This window comes from Cebidichthys violaceus, unplaced genomic scaffold (genome assembly GCF_023349555.1).
Source record: "Cebidichthys violaceus isolate CVI_PGR_0920_01 unplaced genomic scaffold, fCebVio1.0.p SCAF_24, whole genome shotgun sequence".
Taxonomy (NCBI): domain Eukaryota; kingdom Metazoa; phylum Chordata; class Actinopteri; order Perciformes; family Stichaeidae; genus Cebidichthys; species Cebidichthys violaceus.
In genome coordinates, this window is record NW_027176417.1 from 1,271,724 (window position 1) to 1,283,516 (window position 11,793).

Genomic DNA, 11,793 nt, shown 5'->3' on the forward strand with positions numbered 1-11,793 from the left:
CACACCTCGGTGGAACGTGGAGTGAGTAAAACCGTAGCGCCTGTTGCTGCGCAGTATCAGAAAACTCGGTACCCGGTAACGGCAACAGCAACAAGTGGTAACTTACCGAGTAAATAAAGCCGGACCTGTCACCTCCAAAGTCCAGCACAGTGACAAATGCACAGCTAACATGGAGTGGTAACGCTACCGTGTTAGCTACTGAAGCTAGCCGAGCTAAAGAACTACTTGCGTTACGTTACCTGAGGTGACGTCACCGCTGCCATTCAGAATGTGGCCTTTTATTGCTATTTTAAAGAGTTCAAAGTCTCGCCTGGTTGGCTACTTGTATGCCGAATATACCAGAATAATTCATGAATAGTTTTCTTTCTAATGTTTGTCTGTGTGTTGTTCGCCACAGCTCGGCTTCCTAAAATTGCTGATTTTTAAACCGAGTTCAGCATTTAATTGAATTCATTGCCAGAATGAGATCTCACTGAAGCTCCATGAACTCTAACACATAATGGTTCTCTCCTGCAGTGCGGTGAAACATGGACCAGGTGAGTCCCCATCAGCACCATACCATCACTGTGTTCATCCCAGAATGCACCGCCTGTCATCACCTGTGGTGGTGCAGGAGCTGCAGACACCTGATCACCGGTCGGTTGTGACAGGAGGCTCAGAAAGCTGTGTTCAAATTGAAGTGTGCTGCAGTAGAAGACATTTAGAAATGGACACGGACAGCAGGACAACTCATTATTTACAAAGCAGCAATAAGACGTATGTTTATCTGTGGACTAGCAGGCAGTTCCAGGTGACTTCAGAGCTCCGGTTTCTGCCACAGGTCCACGTTGCTCTGTGGTGTTTGTGTGCTCATTGGTTGTGTGTGTTTCAGCAGGAGCAGGTCCAGTGGGAGGATGTGAATCACAGAGACACACCTGTCCTCCAGCTCAGTGCAGGTATGAAACTTCAGCCTTCATTTCGTCAAAAGAAGTACTGTAGTTATAAGGCTGCTGTGTTACACCAGAGATAACAAACCATATATTAAATACTTTTATCAGCCTCAAATCAAAATTATAAAAATAGATAATAAATGACACATTTCTCATCAAAAGGAGAACGTGATGTGGCTAAACAGTCATGGTTTAAAGTAAAACAATAGAAGAGAACGTGCACTTGTTGCATTGTTAGAACAAACCTTTTGTGTGTGTGTGTGTGTGTGTGTGTGTGTGTGTCTTTAGAGAGGAGGTTGATGAGCACACGAGTTGAGCGGCTCAGCAGTCTGAGAGGGCCACAGAGCTGGAGGGGCTGCTGGACGGGGTGAGGACCAGAGTCCAGGACCCGGAGGACCGCTACCTCGGCAAGGCCGCCCTACAGCACGGCCACGCACAACAGCTGCAGCGGGAACAACAAGAAGCACGGGTAACATCCAGCTGTTGAACGAGATCAGAGCTGTTGTGACCAATCCCAGCGCTCCGTTACAACTGCACAGGCAGAGACCCTCCTCTGTCGGTTTGGACCTGGCTGAGTTTCACACTGTCCTCCTCACACTGGAGGTCTGAGCCCAGCAGATCCGCCTGCTGAAGGTAAACACCAGAGGAGTTGATGGAAATACTAGAAATGTGAGCTGATCATTCACCAGGAAATAGGTGTACCTCAGGGTAGAGGGTGGGTGGAGGCTAGAGGGTAGAGGGTGGGTGAAAGGTAGAGGGTGGAGGGTAGCTGGAGGCTAGAGGGTGGGTAGAGGGTAGAGGTATAGGTATAGGCCCACACATACTCTACCCTCCACCCACTCTACCCTCTGCCCTCCCTCTACCTTCTACCCTCTACCCACCCTGTACCCTCTACCCGCTACCCTCTACTCTCCACCAACCCTCCATCCTCTTGTCGCCACCCACCCTCTACCCACCTTCTACTATCTACCCTCCACCCACCCTATACACTCCACCCTCCTCCCACTCGACCCTCTACTCTCCCTTTACCCTCCACCCACTCTCTACCCTCCCCCCACCCACCCTCTGCCCTCCCTCCACCCTCTACCCTCCTTCTACCCTCCACCCACCCTCTAGCCTCCAACCACCCTCTAACCTCCACCAACCCTCCACCCACTCTCATACGTTCTACCCACGCTCTACCCTCCACCCACCCTGTACCCTCCACCCTCTACCCTCTACTCTGGTTTGATGAGTTATATCATTCAAGAGAGACCATAATCATATTCTGGGTTATTTAATAATGATGTCACAATCACAATTTCAAAATGTACAGACGCAAATAATTAATAAATATGACAAATGCATTCCGTCGGTGGAAATTGATCCTGTGCTTATAATCAGAACACAGTTTGTTAAAGAGGTAACAGTATACAGAGAGAACACACCTCTACAGTGATGATTACTGTGTCTTTATAGTTATTAGTATTATTAATTACTATTATTAAGTACAGTGATGATTACTGTGTGTCTTTATAGTTAGTATTATTAGTTACTATTATTAAGTACAGTGATGATTACTGTGTGTCTTTATAGTTATTAGTATTAGTTACCATTATTAAGTACAATGATGATTACTGTGTGTCTTTATAGTTATTAGTATTATTAGTGACTATTATTAAGTACAGTGTTCATGTGAACAGACACAAACTTATCAAAAGTCTTTCCAACTGTGATCAGCTGATCCACCGTCATCAGAAACAGACGTCGCTTCACGTGACGCTTCAGAGGAAAGGACGTCTTATAACTCTTAAAGCATATCTCCTCGTTTCCTCTCTCCTCGCATGGTTTGGAAAGGTTTGGAAAGGAAGCAAGTGAGGGAAACGAGGACGCAATTAAGAGACTTGGGATGTACCCACTGATGTGATTTAAAGGTTGCTGTTTGCTGCCATCTTGTAGCCTCATTGGATATTACATCTATAATACCTACTTGGCACTGTACTCTGAGTATTGATGAAAGATAGTTAAGGAAGTAAATATAAAAGGTAATGAGCAAAACAATGAATGACATTTTTTATTTTATAAACATCTTTTTTAAATGAAAGTGAATTTTTGAAGGCATGTTTTCTTCGACATGCTATACTCTGACTTTTTTCAGAGTGATGGTTAGATGACATGATGGTTCAATCCTGAGCACCAGTGACTTTTTAAGACCAACACCCTTAGTTAAGGAAACGAAAGCTCTACCAAACAGCAGACTCTCAGAACAAATAGCTCATAGAGATGTGAGATTGGTTGGAAACTGGGAGGTTGTTGGTTCGATCCTTAAGAGCGTTGACATTTTAGAACCAACACCCCAAGTGATCGTAGACTGGTTAGAAACCTTGAGGTTGTGAGTTCACTCCTTTTATGTTTTCATTTTCATGGTATGATATACTATAAATTTGTTGCCTTTTTGATGGCGTACTATATTATTACTTTTTAAGAGTTTTTTTAATGGTATTCTGTACTGACTTTTTATGAGGTGCAGTGAGTGTTGAAGTCCGATACTCCATGTGGAGGAGTCAAAAGGTCTAAGAAACAATGTGAAACTGTCAAAGGTGAAACAGCTCAAAGTGATATGGCGATGGTTAAAAGACTTGAGGTTGTGTGTTCAAACCCTATGGGGTTCAGTTATATTTTTGTCCAAATCCCAAAATGAAACAAATACGCAAAGAGAAGCATTAAATGTGTACTTGCATTGGTGGCGCAGGAGGTTTGTTCACGACACGAAAGGGCCCCGTGTCTGGTTCAAGACCTGCTCGGTACTGATGCATGTGCAACCGTAAATAAAATAGGAATAGATGCCAAAATAGGAATGGATGCTAAAATAGGAATCGATGCTAAAATAGTTGCGTAAATAGTTGCATCAATAAGATAAATAACAATAAAAACAAAGGTCACAAGTGTAAGCATGCATGGAACCAATATACTAAGTAAACACATAAACTGTCAAATGAAAGATAGTTAAGGAAGTAAAGATAAAATGTTGCAAAAAAATTAATGACATACTTTGTAAATATATTTTTTAAATAAAATTTAATTTTTAAGGCATATTGTAAATTCTTTGGCTTTTTTAAGGCATATTTTCTTCGACATGCTATACTCTGACTTTTTGCAGAGTGATGGTTAGATGACATGATGGTTCAATCCTGAGCAGCAGTGACTTTTTAAGACCAACACCCTTAGTTAAGGAAACAAAAGCTCTACCAAACAGCAGAATCTCAGAACAAACGGCTCATAGAGATGTGAGATTGGTTAGAAACTGTCTACCAACCTCTCCTCTATCTCCCCGCACTATCAGCCCCGGAACAACTGAACCCCGCAGGGTTTGAACATGCTTTTTAACCCGTGTCATATCACTTTGAGCTGTTTCACCTTCAACATATTTACACAGTGTGTTAGACCTTTTGACTCCTCCACATGGGGTATCGGCCTGCAAAATTCACTGCACCTCAGCGGGCAAGACAAATACGCCCGGAGAACAGGTATAAGTGTTCCAGGGCTGATAGTGCGGGGAGATAGAGAAGTGTTTGGTAGATAGAGGGTTGTTGGTTCAATACTTATGTGGTGCATTTTGTGTGGAATCCTTCAGCGGGGAAGACAGATTCGCCCAAAGAACATAGTAGCTTGTTGGAACTGATGGCTCTGCCAGATACAAGGGTGGCAAAATAAATCGTTGGCTTTTGCACCAGGTGGCTGGTTCACATCCCAAGCCAGACATTCCATAATGTCCTAAAGACATTATGGAATTCTGTTATAAGCTAGGCTGTGAGCGGGAAAAGGTTAAGTAAGTTAAGTTAAGTAAGTTAAGCTGTTAACCCAGTTTTGGAGTAATTCTGAACTCATGGTTCAGCACGGCATAATTGCCTGTGGAAGATGCAAGTCATGGATCACTAATCACTTTCCAAGCCCTTCAATTTACTGCTACTTCCTGCAAGAGCGCCTTAATCTTTAATTAATTATTATTTTATAATCATATTGATGTGTGTGTGTGTGTGTGTGTGTGGTGAGCTTGAGTATCGATTTGACCGTGGATACAGCTGGCTTATGACAGTTCACCGCTGTTTCAAAGTCTTAGTTGGATAAATCAAAAATAACAGCAAGTGAGATCATATCACCTTATGATAATCAGAATAAAGAGTCGCCATATTGCATTTGAGGCTGCTTCTGTCCTCTAATTAAAAGATGCAGAGAGAAAAGGGGCCACCTCAGGAAATTCAAAGTGCAATGCTGCCATCTGCTGGACATAGTCCTCCCTGCAGCTCAGCTGACTCAATCCCTTGCAAGGCATGCTGGGAGGAGCCATTATGGTGAGCGGGGACATCATTCCGTCATGATAGAAATCACACAAACCTTTTATAAATCGCCCCCCAGTTGAAATCTTTTTTTTCCATCTGAAACCTAGAAATTGTGATGAATTGAGATGAACGAGGAACGACCTGCTGGTGAACCATTAGTTAATGAGTAGCTTTTATAGAGTAGCAGATTATTAGTAAATGATTACTTAATTCAGAAGTGAGTGAGGAATGAATCGGGAATAACTTGATGTTTGAAGAATTATTGAGTACTTCCCTAATGGAGAACTTTGTCAGAAAGCACATTCGCAGGATAGCCAGACAATTCTCTTTCTTCTTTTTCAGTAACCTGTGTTAAATATAAGCACACGCGCTCTTATCGTAGCAAGAACGCACATTGCGATCGCCGCGCGATCCGCCAATCACACCACTGTAGGAGCGAGCCAGTGCTAGCCAATCACAGCACAGCAGGGCGGGACTATGGGAACACGCGCGTAGGTCTGTTCGGAAACGGCCATGATGGTGACGCGAGTTGCGCCCATACAGTTTGTTTGTTTACAGAGTATTTTAGATTATTGTTATTTTAAGAGATTTTTAACGTCCCGGAAGAATATTTACACGAGCGGACAACATGTTGGAGGTCTTTACATTCCGCCCGCATGTATTTGAGTCGGTGCACGAGGATATTCAGTTTCCGGGAAGGGTAAGGAACAGTTATATTTCTCTGTGTGGTCCTTTCACTCATGTTGTCGTAGACTTAACAACAATTTGAGACTGTCAGTGGCAAAAACAAGTACTTTCAGTGAACAGAACATTATATTGACGCTGTAGCAGGTCGTCCCGTGGCTGTTGGGTTTCAGGTTTAATTGATGTTTTAATTAGCTGGTGACGTCCAGGTGTGTGAGACGGATGAGTCGTCGGAGTGACGTTTCAGGACCGGAAATGAACATTTCGCCTCTCTTGTGGGAATGAATCCCATGAACACTTTATCCTTGAACAACACACAGTATATGATGACATCATACTCCCAACAAGCTGCATTACACAGTATTTCCATAGGCTTCACAACTTTAACTGAATGAATAGGAAGAATCAATGACTTATCATAAATTGCATCATATATTAATAATTGATGTACAGTATAGTTTTATATATATATATATATATATATATATATATATATATATATATATACTGGACAGGCTTTATACTGAGGCCCTCCATCTTTCACTGCTTTAGCCTGTTTGTCCATCAAATCAGTGCAATAGAAATAACATTTAGGGTTTGGTTTATCATTTTGACATTTAACATTTACCTAGTGTCTCCAAGATGGATTGAATAAAGTGATATTCTTCATACGAGCTGAACTAGTTGGTTCCCAGCTGACGGCATAGAAACAGTAAACCACAGCATCTGTCAATTGTGTGTTCTAAATGTCTCTAATGGTGTTCTGTATAAGTGAGATCACTTCTGTGACGCATGTTAATCACATCAAAGCATTGAACCACCATTAGTTTAGATCTGAATGTGTGCAATGACTAGATTAAGCAAAATGTTGTTTGTTTTTCATTGTAGGAGCTTCCACAGAGGACCGAGGCAGCTTCCCAGAGGAACACCAAAAGGTAACTCATGTCCACTTGATCCCCCACAGTGACATTATTGATTAGTCTGTGATTTATTTTCTCATATTTGGTCTATGTCATAAAATATAGAAAAATGTCCATCTCATTTTCTGAAAGTCCGAATTGGCGTCTTGTTTGAATGTCTTGTTTTGTCAGTCCAGAACCCAAAGATATTCATTTTAGTATGATACACATCTGGAGATTACCTGCTTTTCTCAGTTTTACGAGGGTGAAAACAGCATTTTCTGATATAGCCGCTGGAGATAATATTGCTTAAAAATATTGAAAATTCCTCACATTTTCAGGGGCAGGATGGGGCAGCTTTGAGCGACCGGGGCTTTAGTAATTATTACTCCTCTTTATTTGTGTACATGCATGTAAACACAGTCGGTGTATAGCTGGAAATATTTATTCATTTTTTTCCTCTATGATTTTACTCTCAAGTTCTCTCTCTCATTTTGCACTAAAATTCATAATAAAATGAGAAAATACTTTTTATTTGTGAAGTATTTAATACACACATACACAGAATAGGTTTCCCTATGTGATGAATTCATATAGACTTTATTTATCGACTTGCTGCATGGTGATATGAAACTTCCAAAAAGGACGTTGTGTGCATTACACTGTGTCATTCCTTTTTTGACACAGTTCTGATGTCTCTCAATGGTGAGAAAGAGGAGGATAGTTGGAAGCTCCGCCTGTTAGCTTTGGCAGCAGAAGCGCGACACTTCACATATTGGTGATGTTAAATGTGCACGTTCGCCACCTGTTGTTCATTTGTGCCAGTGTAAGTTGGAAGTGTGTGTTTGCTTTATGTATTTCTGAGTTTTCTGGTGAAGCCCACTTCATGTTGTTTGTGATAACTGCAGTAATGTGAGACAAGCTTAGCTGGTGTTAGACTCAGTGTCTGAGAGGAAGAAAATAAAAAAACCTGTTCATGCAAATGCTTGAACGGTTTTGGTGCTAATACTCAAAGCTTAAATGTCTATTGCTGCCTTGAAAGGCTGTACTCAGCATTTGCTCATCAAGCAGCAGAATTATGAAGTTGGTAACTTTTAGACTTTGATACCTGACTTCTAACAAAGGAGAAATTGTTGCCTTTAGGGAAGCTTCCGTTGAATAAGTCTTAGAAATGTCAAGTGGTCACCGTGATGAAAACGCTGCAATGACTCTGTATGCTGTACATTGTCATTTATTGATGCACCCAAAGTGTCACTCTCTTCTATATCACTCCCAGTAGGATTCAAGCCACTAAAGTCATTGTGAATTGAATCTCGGACTGTTATTTGGACTTAATGGCATTTTAAAGACGCTTCTTGAAACTCTGGGAAAGGGTTTCGTGGGGCTTTAATTGACGGCTAAATTGATAACGGCAATTGTTAGTTGCAGTCCTTTTACATAAACCATTTAGTTCATCATAACAGTTTTAGCTGTCACATATCAAAAAGCATTTTTAGGTTGTGGAAAAAGTTGTGTGAACGTCACTAGAATCACTGTAGAAGCAGAGACGGTAGTGGTTCAGCACAGCGTGTCATGTTATAATTACAACTTTAAATAACACAGAACACGTCCTCAAGTTAAGACAAAGATGGGAAATCAGTGTGCATCATGGGAGGTTAATTCACATTATGAACACACAGCGTGCAGAATGAGCATTCGTAAAGCTCTGAGCAGCGTTGAATATTGGCTGTAAATGACAGTGCCGAGACTAAAACAGTGCCGAGACATTTTATCATACATCATTTTAAGATGTATTATTTTCCTGGCTTTCCACTTGGGTTACTGCTGCAGTGTTGTGGAGCATCAGAGTTGCAGTGTTGTATCATCAAAGTATACTTTGATGATACTGCTTTAAGTTCTCAACTTAACTTGTGGAGCTCAGCACTGTGTGTCATGTTGTTTTAGTCATGAAGTAGAAATATAAGTTCATTCATTAAAATAGATAGTGAAAGGGTTTGCTCCTTCCACACTTGTGGTTAGATGATGGTTAGACTTTTTATGTCAACCATATGACCATAATTATAACTTTATTCATTAATACAACATCAAACATGAGTGTAACACTGCAATTTGTTAATAAACACAAATTATATAGGCTGTTATTAAAAGTCAAAGTGTGAAATGTCTAAAAAGTTGTAGTATAGCATGTCATTAAAAAGTTAGTATGTAAAAAAAGTCGTAGTGTAGTATGTCATACACTGCCTGGCCAAAAAAAAAAGTCGCCACCTGGATCATCATGCCTAGTGCCTACTGTACAAGCCTGTGGGGGCAGTGCTATGATCTGGGGTTGCTGCAGTTGGTCAGGTCTAGGTTCAGCAACAGTATCTGCTCAAAGAATGAGGTCAGCTGACTACCTGAATATACCGAATGACCAGGTTATTCCATCAATGGATTTTTTCTTCCCTGATGGCACGGGCATATTCCAAGATGACAATGCCAGGATTCATCGGGCTCAAATTGTGAAAGAGTGGTTCAGGGAGCGTGAGACATCATGTTCACACATGGATTGGCCACCACAGAGTCCAGACCTTAACCCCATTGAGAGTCTTTGGGATGTGCTGGAGAAGGCTTTGCGCAGCGGTCAGACTCTACCGTCATCAATACAAGATCTCGGTGAGAAATGAATGCAACACTGGATGGAAATAAATCTTGTGACACTGCAGAAGCTTATCGAAACAATGCCACAGCGAATGCATGCCGTAATCAAAGCTAAAGGTGGTCCAACGAAATATTAGAGTGTGTGACCTTTTTTTTTTTGGTGGCGACTTTTTTTTTGGCCAGGCAGTGTAGTACAGTATAGTTTGTTATGAACTCTACACGCCTTGAGAAGAACTACAGAACGATGATATGAAAATATGAATGATTGTCTGTAATGAGTGTTTCTTGCGTCTCTGTCTTCCAGAAGACGCTGGACGAGCCCCTTGAGAAGCACAGAGAGGCCGATCAGATGCTGCTCAGCCTCCAAGACGAGTAGATGAAGCTGGACGAGCTCAGGGCAAGGAAACGCTGGTAAAACTAAATAATGTTGTGATATTTTGATGATTGTTTCAGTATGTATGGTATGCCATAATATAGTATGTCATGAAGAAGTGGTAAAAAAATCATAGTATAGCATGTCGAAAAAAAGTCATAGTATTGATATACTATAATCATAGTATAGTATGTCATTAAAAAAAAAAAAAAGTCATGGTATAGTTTGTCAAAAAAAGTCATAGTATAGCTTAAAACGTGTGTGTAGTAGTAGTGTATGTAGTTTTGAGAAACACAAACAAAGTTTGTTGATTTCTTTATTTTCAAAGTTGAAATTCATCCAAACAAAAAGAAACATGAAGTTAAAACAGCATGGGTTTTCTGCTTTAAACAAATTAATAACTTTGGCAACTTCTGGCACAACACATGTTTTCAAAGACAAGGTGAAGATGTGAACAAGTTGCAATATTATTGACTGTTTTACCTGTTTGACAAGAATCAGCCGAAGATATTTTGAGATCATCAATTAATTGTCAAGAGAAATCTCACCATCCAAAAGGACTGAAGGAAGCTCTTGGGCAGTCCTTTGTGTTTGCAGCACCTGATTTATTACTTTCCATGTGTTTTTTATATCTTTTGAGCACTTCATAAATGTTTTACTGTAATATTTGTTTTTTGTAAATCTAATGATATGGGTATAATTATTTCTACAGGATTTATAAGACCCTTGAGTAAGAGGCGTGGGATTTGAAACATTTTCTGTACAGTTTATTTTTTTTGTAAATTATTTGGCATTTTTACAGCATATTTTTTTCGACACTTTTACTTTTTACATTTACTTTTCTCACACTTTTTTTTCTGCTCAATCACTGCAGTCACTGCTGCTCAATCCTGAGCGGGAGTGTCGAAGGTGAAACAGCTCAAAGTGATACGACTTGGGTTGAAAGGCCTGAGGTTGTGTGTTCAATCCCTACAGGGCTCAGTTATTTTTTGGTCCAAATCCCAAAATGAAACGGTCAAATACGCAAAGAGAAGCCTCATATGTGTACTTGCATTGGTGGCGCAGGAGGTTTGTTCACGACACGAAAGGGCCCCGTGTCTGGTTCAAGACCTGCTCGGTACCGAGGCATGTGCAACCGTAAATAAAATAGGAATAGATGCCAAAATAGGAATAGATGCTAAAATAGTTGTGTAAACAGAATAAATAGCTGCGTAAATAGTTGCGTCAATAACTCTAAAGGCAAAGAAATCAAAAGTGCATGCGTACAACCAATATACTATGTAAACACATACATAAACCATGGAATCAAAGATAGTTAAGAAAGTAAATATAAGTAATATGTCCAAAAAATTCATGACATTTTTAAATAAAATTTAATTTTTTAAGTTAAGTAAAAAACTAATGATGATTAGCCTTTAACTAAGACTAACATTCATACTTAACTTCCATACTTTAAAATAAAGTTAAAGTTAAATAAAGTTAAACTCCCTGGCTACATCTTTCCGAAACCACAGGTGGGGACAATGCCCCCACCTCCGCGGTGGCGCACCAACAAGGTAAGAGACAAGGTAAATAGCCCAATAACCCTAAAGGCAAACATACATAAAAGACAAACATACATAAACCATGGAATGAAAGAATTAATGACATCTTTGAAAAAAGTCAGAGTATAGCATGTTGAAAAAAATATTCCGTAAAAAATTCAATTTTATTTAGAGTGATGGTTAGATGAGGGTGTTGGTTCAGTCCTGACTTGACTGACCTGACTTTGTAAGACCAACACCCTTAGTTAAGGAAACAAACAGCAGAATCTCAGAACAAATACCTCATAGAGAGTTGGTTAGAACACTTACACCAGTTCTCCGGGCGTATTTGAGAAAAAAAATTAAATTTTATATTTTACTTTATAAAGTAAAGCATCATTCATTTATGTTTTTTGGACATATTAATAC

General features: G+C 40.2%; 1 long non-coding RNA gene across 1 annotated transcript; it reads left to right on the plus strand.

Moving 5' to 3' along the window:
- Positions 1-5,779: 5,779 nt before the first annotated feature.
- Positions 5,780-10,105, plus strand: LOC137879127 (uncharacterized). The gene is made up of 3 exons (XR_011103706.1): positions 5,780-5,948; positions 6,821-6,867; positions 9,773-10,105. It is a non-coding gene; the product is annotated as an uncharacterized lncRNA (long non-coding RNA).
- The last annotated feature ends 1,688 nt before the right edge of the window (positions 10,106-11,793 follow it).